General features: G+C 46.9%; 1 protein-coding gene across 1 annotated transcript in view; it reads right to left on the bottom strand.

Annotated features, from left to right (window-relative positions):
- Positions 1–13,757, bottom strand: part of FAM53A (family with sequence similarity 53 member A) — a 50,661-nt gene extending 36,904 nt beyond the window's left edge. Inside the window, exon 1 of the mRNA XM_054391499.1 lies at positions 13,733–13,757. The gene's annotated coding sequence lies outside the window, so the exon portion shown is untranslated. The remainder of the gene's footprint in view (positions 1–13,732) is intronic.
- Between the last annotated feature and the right edge of the window lie 456 nt (positions 13,758–14,213).

The raw sequence follows: 14,213 nt of genomic DNA, 5'->3' as shown, positions 1-14,213 counted from the left end.
ATTCACTCCAGTCAAGCTATTTATCCTCTATTGGGAATTGCTTCCCTTCCCTCCACACTCCCAGTTCACACTGGCTGTTGGAAGATGAGATCCTTAGCAGTCCCTCCAGCTTCACTAGCCTGTTGTCACTCTTACCACCACCAAGAGTTACTTCCAAGCTTCTGGCCCTCAATACCTCACAGAAGGATGTTCCTTCCATTACTCCTCTGCAACGGAAAAACCTTGAGTGTTTTTTTGTTTGCTTCCATACCCTCTGGTCTCTATTTAATGCACTCACAGACAGCAGAGCTGGTTATTGTATCTCCTCTTCCCGAGACTGGTTAAAGGCAGCAAACTTTCATTTGCAGCCTCTCCTTATTGTGGCCTTAGTGCTCATCGACTTGAACCCCTCCCAAACTGCTCTGTGCTTCAAGCCAGGTGGATTTTCAGTAACAGGAACCATTTGACCATCCATGCCAGGGCAATGTAGATCCTGCTGAACCTGCATTTCTTCATCTACCTCATGGCCTAGATCTTGGCACAAGCAAGTTCTGCCTCCCACTGTGAGTACATGCCCTGCTTTCTACGCAACCTGCAAGGACACTCCAAAGATACACACCTCTGCTGTCACCAAGTCTCTACAGGTAGCAGCTGAGCCAAGCCATGCAAGTTCAAACACCAAGATCCTCCAAGCCTTGAGGTAACAACAGCAGCCTTTGGGAGCAAAGTTGGATGAAGTTCTACAAGATCACAGCCACCTCTCCCTTCTCACACCACCATCCCTTACAGAGCCTGAGTAGGTAGAACGATGAGCAAACTGAGCTAGCCAAGATAAATACACACCACAAAAGATGGGAGTCAGACTTCATCTTAGTAGGATCTCTCCTCAAGATGGGGTGTAGAGGTGAGAGGTGATGGGGAAGAGAAGCTGCTTTTGTCACTGAAAGTTGGACTACTGATAAGGAATAAATGGAAGATAAAAATGGAACTCCAAATGCAAGCCAAGGCTGACATGGCTCCCAGCTGGAGAACGAGCAGTGATGGAACCAGTTTCACCATTATCTCCCATTTCCCCTTCTGTAACACGTGGTGAAGTCTGAGAGAAGCAGGTTCCTTGTTCCATCTCCATAGTACTAGTACAGAGAGCGTTTACTTCTTGAGAACTTTAGCCATAAGTAGTAATAACAATGGAAAAATCTCTGCTGCAATGAAGGGGAGAGAAGAAATGCTCATGTCACGAATTCTCCATCTTCCCAGTGACGTCACTGGGGTCTTTTTTTGGGAAGACTACTAAAAATACAGATCCATTCAACCCCCAGTCAATTAAAGGATGTCAGAGGCTCATCCAATTTGACAACCTACTTTCAAAGAGATGAAGAGTCCTGATGAAGAACATAAAGCCAATTAAAAAAAAAAAAAAACCTCTGCTTGGCTGTAAGAAAGTAAAGCAGCCAGACTCATTTCCAACCCACTCCTCCTCCTCTGCATCCTGCAGGACAAAATGTTCCAGCAACAGCACAACTCACTGGGAAGATTTCACACAATCACAGAATGGTAGGGGTTGGAAGGGACCTCAAAAGATCATCTAGTTCAACCACCCTGCCAGAGCAGGATCACCTAGAGTAGGTCACACAGGAACACATCCAGATAGATCTTGTAAGTCTCCCGAGAAGGAGACTCCACAACCTCTCTGGGAAGACAGCTCCAGGGCTGTTTGAAACACTTAAAACACTTCACTGGAAGTTCCATCTCAGATAAAGCAGAAAAGCTCCAAGATTTCAGATGATAGCACCAATATAGATGCTTCTTGATGAGCACAATCCCATTCTTTTCTGCCTACTGCACTAGAATTATCCCATGCAAACACATGCTGTTCCTTCAGTTTATTTCCTGCTCTTCAGAGAGCTACATGCAACTTTCATTACCAAAATCCCATACTTAGCCAGCTCCCAGCAGAAGGATTAGCTGGAGTCAAAATTCCAACTGGGATAAATAGGTCCTTTAAAATATTGTATCTGCTTCAGCAAGCCAAAGCAGCTAATCAGCCCTGCAGTACTAACTCCAGATCTAGATCTGGTTTGCTACTGGACTCTAGATGAAAGATGTGGAGGGTTTGGGAGTTTTTTTGCCTGCCAGCACTTTCTGCAGCATCCAAAGAAGCGTTTCCAAACTAAATTTTCACCTCAAATACTGTGTCCAGTTCTGATGTCCCCAACATAAGGAGGACACAGAGCTGTTGAAGTGAGTCCAGAGGAGGGGCACAAAGGCTGGAGCACCTCTATTGTGAGGATAGGTGAGGGATCTGGGGTTGTTCAGCCTAGAGAAGACTCCAGGACCTTAGAGCTACCTTCCAATACCTGAAAGGATCCTACAGGAAGGCTGGAGAGGGATTTTTCATAAGGATGTGTAGCAACAGGACAAAGGGGAACAGTTTGAAGCTGAGGGAGAGCAGGGTTAGACTGGATCTTAGGACATTCTTCAGTACAAGGGTAGTGAGTCTCTGCAACAGGTTGCCCAGGGAGACTGTGGATGCCTCCTCCCTAGGGGTGTTCAAGGCCAGGTTGGATGAGGCCTTGAATAGCTGAGTCTAGCTTAGAGGCACCCCTGCCCATGTTGGGAAGCTTGGAGTAGATGCTCTCTAGAGTCTCTTCTAACCTAAGCCATTCTGTGATTCTGTTGAAACTGTTTCACAATCATCTAGCAAATCCAACTGAAACAGGAGCTCCTCTCCCTGAAAAGTTTGGATGTGACAAAACACAGTAAGACTCAACGACACTCTGCACTTGCTGGAACTCAAAGTGTCAGCTCCATCTGCAATTCAGTTTCTTTTCAAGACTACAGAGATTTCTTCAGCTACAGAATCCCTCAGCTTTCTCCACACAATGCTTTCATAAGCCAGTTTATTAAAAGGAAGCCTCAGCCTTCTGAGGTGTTCAAGCCTGGATTAAGGCTGTCACAATTCCAGCACAGAACTGCAAACAGGGACAAGAAAAATAGTTTAGAAGGCATTCTGATGGCCACTGAAGTCAAATTACTCAGATATTCCACATGCTCCAGCAGCAGGAGTAACAAGAGCTGAAAAGTGTCTACTGAAGAACATCCCTCAGTTAACATGCAAGACAGGACAAGAGTTCACCATTTTTGAGGTTGAAAAACTAGGATTTGGGTTGTTACTGCCTCCAGAGACAGACAAGAATAAATGAGGTCTGCTTGCCTCAGCTGCTTCAAATCATTACGGAGCCCAGGATTTCACTGTTTTGACCCTAAAACATCTTAATTCTAACAGCAACTGGTCCCTGGGACAGCCATGACAATATAGAAACCATCACTAATTACAGGCTGCATCCTGCACTCCCTTCTACTCCATCTCCCACACTTCAGAGGCAAGTGCTCCTCTGAGGAAGAAGCAAAGCCTCAACCATCACACACAGCCTTTGGACCCCATTTTAATTAAACCCATTTCAGCAAATCCCTTCAAGTCCAAGGGAACAAACAGTGCTCAGAGCTTCCCAACTGGAAAACCAGACCTTGTTAAAAGCCTTCTCAGTAGATGGAGAAAACCTGCAAGAAGCAGCACCAGAGAATAACACCCTGGGTTAAGATGGTGGCTTCCACTCTGCAGAACTCACAGCCAGGTCATGTGCTGGAGAAGGTAACAACACTTTGGTGAACAAGATTTCTCAGTCTTCACAGACAGAACTCACCCAACTTCACTAAGAGAGAAACACAAAATAAAGACCTAAATTGGTTACTAAAATTTTAAAACGCAGATTTTACTGTTACATGATCAACTGCCACTGAGTCTAACCATCGAACCCAACACCACAATGGCCATTAAACCATGTCCCAGAGTGCCATGGCCATGGATTTCTTGAACACTTCTAGGGATGGGGACTCCACCACCTCCCTGGGCAGCCACTTCCAATCCCTGACCACTCCTGCAGCAAAGAAATTTTTCCTAATCTCCAACCTAAACCTCCCCTGGCACAATTTCAGGCCATTTCCTCTCCTTCTATCACCTGATACTAGGGAGAAGAGACCAACCCCCTTTTAGGGAGTTGCAGAGAGCAATGAAGTCTCCCCTCAGCCTCCTCTTCTCCAGGTTGAACAACCCCAGTTCCCTCAGCTGCTCCTCACCAGACCTGTTCCTCAGACCCTCCACCAACTTTGTTGCCTTTGCTCTAGCGCCTCCATGTCCTTCTTGGAGTGGCCCAAAACTGAACCCAGTATTCAAGGTGTGGCCTCACCAGTGGCAAGCACACATCCTGCTCCCCAAACACACAGAACTAATAAACCTTCTCCTGTCTGCTTTCAGATTCACTCTGAATCGTTTAAAATACAATGCCCAAGTGGTAGGTTTGGTTTTATGATCCCAGGTGTGACATGATCTTGCTGGAGGCCTCAGGCCAGGTGAAAAGCACTAGAGTTAAGCTGCTGCTTCGTGGTATTTCAGGGATCTAATGAGCTCTGTAATGTACACCCAGGGAAGTCTTCCTAACCTTAGCTTGAGTACAACTATGGAAATTAAAAACAAGGAACCTATGGCAGGCCAAATATTTTTCAGTAAATAGTACAGCTGGTGAACTGCAGCTCGAGCTAAATTTAGAGCTCAAGTGCTTAGCAGTGTTCTGTAAATATCCATACATCTCAGTGCTTGCAGTCACATGAAATACACTTCCCCCGAGCCTTGCTGTCCTAATTCTTCATTCTACAACTAACATTTCCCTCTCATGACAAAATATTACACCCCATTTAGTGGTACAAGAGAACTTTCAGTCTTTGGCTCACAATTCTACCTCTGCAGAAGATCACTGTGCAGCTGCATTGGACCACAGAATGCATCAAGTTGGAAGGGACTCTCAGAGGTCTTCTTGTCCAACCCCCAAGCAGCTAGCAGGGACATCTCCAACTAGATTGGGTTGCTCAGGGTTCCATCAAGTTTGACCTTGAGTGTCACCAGGGATGGGGCCTCCATCATATCTCTGGGCAACTGTTCCAGCATTTCACCACCCTCATTGTTAAGAGTTTCCTCCTAATGTTTAACCTAAATCTCCCTTGCTTCAGTTTCAAATCATTACCCCTCATCCTATCACCACAACCCCTTCTACTAGACAGTCCCTCCCCAGCCTTCCTGTAGGTCCCTCTCAGATACTGGAATGCACCTCCAAGGTCTCCTTGGAGCCTTCTCTTTTCTAGGCTGAACAGCCTCAACACTCTCAGCCTGTCCTCACAGGAGAGGTGCTTCAGCCCTGATGTATGAACAAGCTCCTGGATGTGCATATCCTTATTTTAGCAGTTTATCACAAATACATATTTTCATATAACCCCCCAAAAGTCTAAAAAAAGAAAGCACTTGAAGTAGGAGCTATGCAAGACTAAGGTTCTGTGTAGTTTGCATACCATGGTTAAAGCCTTCTGTTGTCTTATCTGTCTTTTGAGAGCATGAAAGTGCTCTGAATAGATAGGAGATATGGTGCCCAACAGGCAACCAAGCTCCCCCTCAAGGCCCAAATTTCTTCTCAATCATCACTGACCATCTGTAATTTGCTACCCAAGAAACTTGAATTCATCTGGCAGGAGACACCACCTCAAAAGATGGCACACTGAAAGGCCTCAAGTTATACAACACCCATCTAGTTACATGAACCATTAAAATAAAGTCCCAGTAGCAAGGAAATGAATCCATGAAAGCTCCTGTGTGGGCAGCGAAGGGGCAGAAGGTGTCAGTAAAATGGGCCACACTCCAGTTACTACGTGGTAAAACCAGCTCAGTTTTATTTGAGCATAAAAACACCAGGTTAAAAAACAGAAGGGGAAGAGCATTTAGTTGAATCTTCACTGCCTGGGACAGAAATCTAGCAGCTTTAAATGGCAGCAGGTAAGGCAAGTCAAGCACATAACGTCTGCAGACAACAACAGTGTAAGAGAGGACAGGACCCTGTGTCCTCCCACTTGGGCAATTCCCTTTACAGACGACTGCGTTCTGACAAGATCAGCTTCTGGTAACCAAGTTGAAGGACAAAACAGTAAAGATTTACCTGATAAAGTCAACAGTAAGAGAATGTCCTTTCAGTTCTTCACCTGAAAATTCTCCATCTTTCAAATCAGCTTTCAGTGCTGATAAGAAGAGTGCTTTATCTAAGCACACTTTAAAATAAGCCTCTGAAATGACATCTGGCTTCCTGGCAGCTTCACTCATGCAAAGGTTAAGCATACAGGCTGCTGCATAAAGCAAGGACATCTTTCCTGCTGAAGATCTAAAACATCAAACCACCACACTGGGGGAAGTCACTGTGCCTAAGCACCTGGACCCATGAAGTACTGAAGTGATAAACAAAGCTTGTGACAGCTGCAGCCTTGCTCTGCAGGTGCAAGAGGCATTTACCTCATTTCAGTTGGGCTGGGTTTAACAATTAGTTCAACAGCTACTTCAGGATTTAGAAATAGGTTTGGGTTTGTTCAGTGCTCTCAGATCTCCTGCTCAACTGAGAGCAGGGTGAGGGGAAGGGAAGGTCCTCCTGAACCAGTTCCAAAGTGTAAGGCTGTTTATCTAACACGACTGGAAAGTTTAGTCACAGGGATACATGGTATTTTGCAACTGATTCTATTACTAGAATTTGAGCATTATACTTGGTAAAGGAAAATCTCCCACAACCAAGCATTGGACCACCCTGAGCAGCTTCAGCTGTAGTCTCCACAGCCAAGCTTGCCCAACAGCATCACTGACAGCAGGACCCATCTAACTGTGCATTTAGAGGGCAGAAAGACATTCTGTAGTGACAGTAGTGACTAGAACAGGTTGCCAGGAAAGGTTGTGGATGCCCCCTCCCTCGAGGTGGTTCAAGGCTAAGCTGGATGAGGCATTGAGCAAGCTGGGCTAGTGAAGGTGTCCCTGCCCATGGCAAGGGTGTTGGAACTGAATGATCTTGAAGATCCCTTCCAACCCAAACCATTCTATCAATCTATGAATGCAAGCCTGGAAGAAGCCCCCATGGGCAGGCTGGATGGGGCTCTGAGCAACTCTGTCTAGGGCAAGATAAGAGCCACTTTGCTGATGTTTCAAATTAAAATTTCAGAACTTGTATGTTGAGGGTATTTCACCATAAACCAAAAGTCACACCTGCCTCACTCTCTGTGCAGAAATAAACCAGCTCCAGCCACCTCCTGTGGCTGTGGGCAAATTTCAGCAGTATCCTGTTGTATCTTTCTCCTCTGAGCAGCAGAAGCTGATTGCTTCAGAAAGAAGAGCGTGCTCAGCCTTCTAACAACCTAGAGCAGTGATGTAATAGCTGCCACTGATGTGCTGTCAAAGCACTGTCACACCAACATATGCACGACCTTTTACTACAGCTATAGCCTTAGGCCTGGACTTCCTGAGGATGGAAAATGCTGCACACAACCCAAATACTCCACAGGACAAACCAAGACATGCAGGGTTTTACAGCTGGGGAGCTGAAGCAGGCAGTGGTAGTTTCAGGCAGCCAGAAGAGAGATCTGTGCCTGAGAAGTTCCATCTTCACATAGAAACTGCAAAACCTGAAGTCCCCAAATCAGGGAAGAATTAACTCCTAGGAGCTCAGGCACAAATAGGACACGTAAGAAGCACACAGACAAAATGCTCTCCTTTTGCATCCTCCTGTATTCATTTTGGCACTGCAAGCATTTACCCAGGTACTTGCTTGCTTTGTTTCAACACCAACCCTCTGATCTGTGAAACAAAAATGAAAGCAGCAGAAGCCCATCTTCCCCTCCACAAGCTCAGCAATTTCTTATCCAAATATTGAACCAGACAGGTCTGGTCAGGATGGAGTATTAATGGAAGAGGATGAGGTAAGCAGGCACACACAGAGCCAAGCTCAAGTGGACTACCATGCATGAACAGTCACAGTCCCACTCCCACACATGTACTAGTACCAGCACTATCTTCTTCTAACCAGCAACCCTATTATGTCCTAACCTATGGTAGTCCCTTACAGCAGGCAACAGCACCTAGCTTGGCCCTTGAATTACTCATACTTCTCAGTCATCAAGTTTTAACTTTGCTCTTCCATTTCATAGAATTATTTTGGTTGACAGAAGAGCTTAAAGATTAAGTCCAACCATTCCCTAATCTTACCGAGCCTGGAGCTAAACCATGCCCCTCAGCACCACAGAGTGATTTCATCACTTAACATTTGCAAAGATAAGGTCCTGGGTTCCCATTCCTCTTCCCACCAGAAGAAATAGATCCTGTATTTTACCCAAATCAACTAAGCAGTTACTGAATGCTATTTTCATTACTACTCTCCTCCTCACTTACTAAATATTGCATCGAATTACACTCTGGAGCACAGCAGGAGTCTTGAGGCAGGCTTACCCAGCACTACACTCCATTCCTAACAGGACATAATGAAGAATTATTGGCCACTGCTATTAGACTGGGATAATTGAGCAAAAAGATTGCTTCTTTTTTTGCTCTCCATACTAAAATTGTAATTCTGTCATTTCATGAAAACAAAAAAGTTACCCAGCCATACCAAGAGATCCTGGGGATCTAAACAGAGACCAACACACTTTAAATCACACTCTTAAGCAGTCCATAAGAACTGAAGTCTCCTATGTGATAAAGTGGGTTTGCACCAGGGTACAAAACCCACCTTCAGGCTCAGGGGCCATCTACATAGAATCACAGAATGGCTTGGGTTGGAAGGGACCTTCAAGATCATCCAGTTCCAAAGCCCCTGCCATGGGCAGGGACACATTCCACTGGACCAGGTTGCTCAAGGTCTCATCCAGCCTGGCTTTGGACACCTCCAAGGAGGGGGCATCCACAACCAACCTGCTGACTAAAATGCTGTGCTGCGAAAGCCAAAACCCAGCAGATGTAGACTCAAGCATAGCTCCACAACTGTTGATTCACCATCTACATCCCACCTGAGGCTTCAAACTCCAACCCTTTTCATGTTCAGCACACTGCTCTTGGAGCGTGGAAGCTGATAAAGCAGCATGGTTTGACAGATTCAGATGACAAACAGCTTCCATCATTGGTATCCCTCCTTGAACACGCTCAATTCTCATCACTCTAAAATTAAGAGGTCAAATCAACAGAAATCTTGAAGGAAGACAAAAAAAAGCCAAACTAGTTTTCATTGAGAAAGCAGGATCTTTAAAACAAGAATCTTCTCCATCAACAAACTTTGGAGGGTAGAATAAAGAACACAGACATCACACAGCAGCCACTATGTGAAATAGGGAATATTTTATTACAGCCACAGTTGAGAAGGTGGAACAGAATCCACGTGGCCAGCACTGAAAGGATGATTTCATGCCACTGATAACCAACACCAACTGCAGAGAGTAAAAATTACACATGCTGCAATAATCAGTTCAACTGCCCAATTAGGTTAAAAAACACATTTACCCTACAAATTAAAAACCCTCCCAAAGCCCTCAAAGGCATTAATGCTGCTCACAATGTTATTTGAGATGCAAATTAGAGACTTAAAAGTTAATATAACGCCAACAGAAGTTCCTATTATTTCCATTCATGGCTCAAGGGGAGGCGACAGTAGAAGAGAAGCCACAGTCTGGTTGGATCAGGTCTTTTTAGGACAGTAAAAGGGTTTTTCTTCATTTTAAAGTTAACCCATTTCGAGTCCAGTGTAGAAAATCAACGATTTCTGTTTCCTTGCACATTTAAGTGCATTAACAAAAGAACAAGTCGGCTGCCAAGGCTGGCTGGCTGAAGGCTGTATTAAAGAGAAAATGATTCTTCAGAAGAGAATTCAGATGCCACCCTTCCAGCACTACAGACCACACTCTAAAGCACAAAAGGATAGAGGTGCTGCAGCTACTCCTTCAACTATTTCCTGTATCAGCTGGGTTCCAACTCTACAGCTCAGCAAATGGCTTGCTTCTGCCTCAAGTGCCTTCCCCACACCACCATTTAGGTCTTGCTTTACCCAGTCAGCCTTTGCAAATGCCACTTCTGATGCCAGCTCTAGGCAAAATATTGTCTGATTTCACACTCTTAGCTCTATTTGCAGACTTCCACACACTGAAGAGCAATTGCCAGCACTGGCACTGCAAGCCCAAAGCCCTAGGCCTGTAATTTCATCTACTACTGACAGCATTTTCCCCTGTACTGCACCAGAGTTTCGTTTTCACAGGAACTCAAACCAATGTCATCACACCAAACTCAGAGCAACAACGAGGTAATCAGAACCCCTGATCTCCCTGTTAACACCCAACAAGCTATGGCCTGAATTTCACTAAAACATAATCAAGTTCAAACAGGGGAAAGCAAATTATAGACTCAGAGAATAGTTTGGGTTGGAAGGGACCTTCAAGATCATCTACTTCCAACCCCCTGCAGTGAGCTGGGACATCTTCCACTAGCCCAGCTTGCTCAAGGGCTCATCCAGCCTGGCCTTGAACACCTCCAGGGAAGGGGCATCCACAACTTCCCTGGACAACCTGTTCCAGTGTCTCACCACCTTCACTGTAAAGAATTTCTTCCTAATCTCCAGTCTAAATCTATCAGTTTGGGGGTTATAACTCAGTAAGTTTCTCAACTGAAACATTTTCCAGCAGATGCAAGACTCTACACTTCTCTTCCCTGTTCTACTATATTTTAAATGCTATTTTACAGATAGACTGTGTAAGACTAAAGATAAGGTCCTAAAGACAAGGTCCTGTGAATATTCTTAAGCAAATATCAAATCTGAAGAATGTGGGAATCTAAAATTAGTCCAAGAGGTTTATGTTAGAAAAATAAAAGTTTAAAGCAAGCGAAGTTATCTCTAAAACATAGCACAGCACTTGAGCTTGCAGGGGAGAGCGACATTCACTGTTGCCAAAAGAAGTTTCTGCTTATATTGTGACCATCAAAACACACAAAAAGGAATGTAGATGATAATAGAAATACTGTTTTCCACCAAAGCTTTAGTGAGGCTTCTTACTAGCATTTAGGAAAACTCAAAGCAGAACTAGAAAGGGCACATTCTTAGAACAAAACTCAAACCAGCATTAAAAAAAAAAAGTGCAAGAGTGAGGAAAGGCTGGTGTTTGGGAAGTTTTAAGTACACCATGCTTCTGAAGGGAATAATCTATCAAACCACAGGAGGTGACTAGAACTGCCATCATCACTGCTAACACAAAGGAATGTGGACTGGGGGGAGGCAAGAGAGGAAGGGGGAGAAAGAACAGGGAAGGGAAAAGGAGAAGGAACTCAACAAGGGAGCTGCAGTAATGGCTACCAGACTCTCTAGGAATTCCTACAGGAAAATAAATCCTTCATGATTTTTTTTTTTTGTTTAAATACAGCAACCCATGCAATAAATTGCAGTCACCTCAGTCATGTGAAGCTTTCGGTTTATCTGCCCACCACATTTTCATAAAAAACAGCTTTGTGCCTACACTGAACTTAACACAATGGTTGCAAAACTAAGTAATGTTTCTGCTTTCATTCCTCATTCTTCTGAATCACAGCACCCTGCAAGAAAGCAGCTTCTCAAGGGGAAGCAGGCAAGTTTAACGACATCAAATGTAAAATACCCTTTTACAATTACTTAATCGACTTTAATTCTCAAGTTAAAGAGACAACGACTGCAGGGGTCACACACTGGCAGGTAAAGGCTACCAGAGGACAGGCAGATTACAACACCCTGGAACATCCTGCAAGGGTTATGATGACAGGGGATGATCTTGCAGATCTGCATTTTAAGTTTGTCTAACTGGCAGTGTGCATTTCCACAGGGTGAAGAGCAGCATCTTGTTGTTGCCCCCCCCAAAAAATATAGTTATGATTAAAAATAAGAGCTACATTAATATGAATAGTATTTCCCATGAATTCAACATGAGAGAGCAAAAACCTCATTTTCTAGTTGAGAGTTCCACCATATAAAGCTTAAGTTCTGTACATAGAACTACAAATTTTAGCTCCCTACACACATTGATCTCCTGCCTCTCTGAGTCTGATTGTTCCAAGTATTTTCAGAAGCAGAATAACTAAGGTACAAGCACTTTGGGCTCCATCATGTCCCCTACATCTCCAACAAAACCAAATCAACTCCCATGCTTCATCAGGAATGTTTCAGCTCCTCAGCAAGCCTTGTGCTGCAGATTTCATAAGCCCAACTTGAAGCAAACAGACTATTCACAACTCAAACACATCTAGAAACATTGCAGCTTGCCACAAGATACACAAACTTCCTTCTTCTTGCCAAAAATGGCTTTGATGAAAATATTTCCTAACAGGCAGGCATATGAATGGGAGGCAATGTAACAGCGAAGGCTGCAAGAACTGTTCTCAGGAGCTAATTTTAATGTAAGCACAGTGAACCAGAAAACAGATCTGACCAGCTGGCTCAGCTCATCCCGAGGCCTGGAAGGTCTAGGTTAGAAGGCAGGTTAAAAGCCAGTGTCTTATCGGCTTTGACTCACCAAGCCACCCTCAACCCTCCAGCCTGCAAGTGCCAGTGCTAGCCAGGGCACTGTCCCGGCTGTTTTCTGGCCGGTTAGGAGGGATGGATCCTCATCCTGAAGGCAAACGCCTTCACTTGCAGCTCCCTGCCAGAGGATTCAGGTAACTGACGCAACGCTATGCCAGAGGATCAGCTACCGGGGCCAGCCCCTCCGGCTCACGGGACCCTAAAGCCACCTCCTCAAATAGCATCCCAAATTGCCAGCAGATATTTCTGTTTAACCCTCATACAGTCAGGAAGACATTTAATAAGACAAATAATTAGAACAAAGCCATGCTAATGCCCTTATAAAAAGCCATAATAGCACAAAGAGCCCATTCACTGGCGAGGTCGGACTCCTGAACCCAACTGGTCATTATACTTTTGGGGCATAAATTCGGGATCAACTTTCCTATTGCTGAGGGAGGAGAAGGTAGAAAATCAACCCGTTTCTCACCCGGAATCGCTGTGTGAGGCAGCTATTGTGGAAAAACACGCACCTACCCTGACGTAACTCTATCCTCGGGCAACGGAGGGGAGAATCGCGCCCGAAACGCCGGGGTTCGTGCCCGCAGACGGGTGTCCTGCCGGGCAGCGGCACAAAGCAGCGCCCGCGCCCCGCCGAACCCGGGGGACCTTTCCTCCCTTCCCGGCGAGCCAGGCCGGGGCCCTCGTCTGGAGCAGCCCCGCTGGGAGACGCGGCCCCGCTGCGCAGCCGGCCCCGTTCCCAGCCCAAGCGGCGATTATTGCCGCTGGGAAGTTGGGGGTTTAGGGATTTTCCTTTATTCCTTCTAGCAGGGCTGCGGAGAGCCGCCGCTTCGCTTCCACACCAAGTCCGCAGCTAATGGCAGGGCGCAAGGCAGCTAACCTCTGCCTCCGGCCGTGATGGATGAGCGCGGCCCGCTGCCTGAGCACCCATAACAACAATAAAAACGCAACACCTAGGCTTATTTATCCCATAATTAAAGAGATGAGCAGCCCGCAGCTCTGCGGCAGCCAGAGGCCGCTGTCGCGAGGGAGGGCAGCTTCCCGATGACACTCTCACCCCGCAGGGTCTCCCCTGGAGCGCAGGCACGGCTGACGCTTCGGTCCCCTGCCCGCCGAGAGCTGTCCGGTCCCCGCAACAACCAATGCTCTTCTAAAGAGATGGGTGCGGGCCTGGCAGCCTCCCCACCGCTCGGCTCTGCGTCCGGGCCGCCAGAACGGCTGTTTGAGCCACCGGCTGCGCTCGTTCTCCCCGGATGGTGGCTGCCCCTGCGGTCTCTCGCGTTGCCCCCACCCCCCCTCACCGTAGCGCCGGCCACCCGTACCTGCGCCCGCCCGGGCCGCCTCCCCTGCGCCTATGGCCGAGGCTGCTCAACGGCAATTGAACAAAACACAACCGGCCCCGCCCCTCTGGCCGACAGCCCGCTCCCATTGGCTGCGCCGCCTCGCTTCCGACCTTTGACCCGCTCCGCTATAGGGCGGCGGGGTCCGCAGGTCCGGCCCACAGGGGGCGCGGCGCGGGCTCGCTCCCGGCAGGGACCCGCGGCGGCGGCGCCGGCAGGGGCGGAGAAGAGGCACCGGACTGCAGTCCCCAGGAGGCTTTGCGGCGTCGTTCTACGCTCATTGGCTGAGGCGCGGAGAGTGGGAGGATGGGGACGCGCTCCTCGCGCGGAGAAGCTATGACGTCATCGCGTCCCCGGATGGAGCGAGCCGCAAGGAGGGCGCGGGCGCGCGTGTGGCGCAGCCCTGGCGGCTCCGCTGCGCGGGTGCGCGGCTCCGCTGCCCGGGCATGCGCACTGGGAGTCA

Source organism: Indicator indicator, chromosome 23, assembly GCF_027791375.1.
Source record: "Indicator indicator isolate 239-I01 chromosome 23, UM_Iind_1.1, whole genome shotgun sequence".
Lineage (NCBI taxonomy): Eukaryota > Metazoa > Chordata > Aves > Piciformes > Indicatoridae > Indicator > Indicator indicator.
This window is presented reverse-complemented; position numbering and strand designations above follow the sequence as displayed.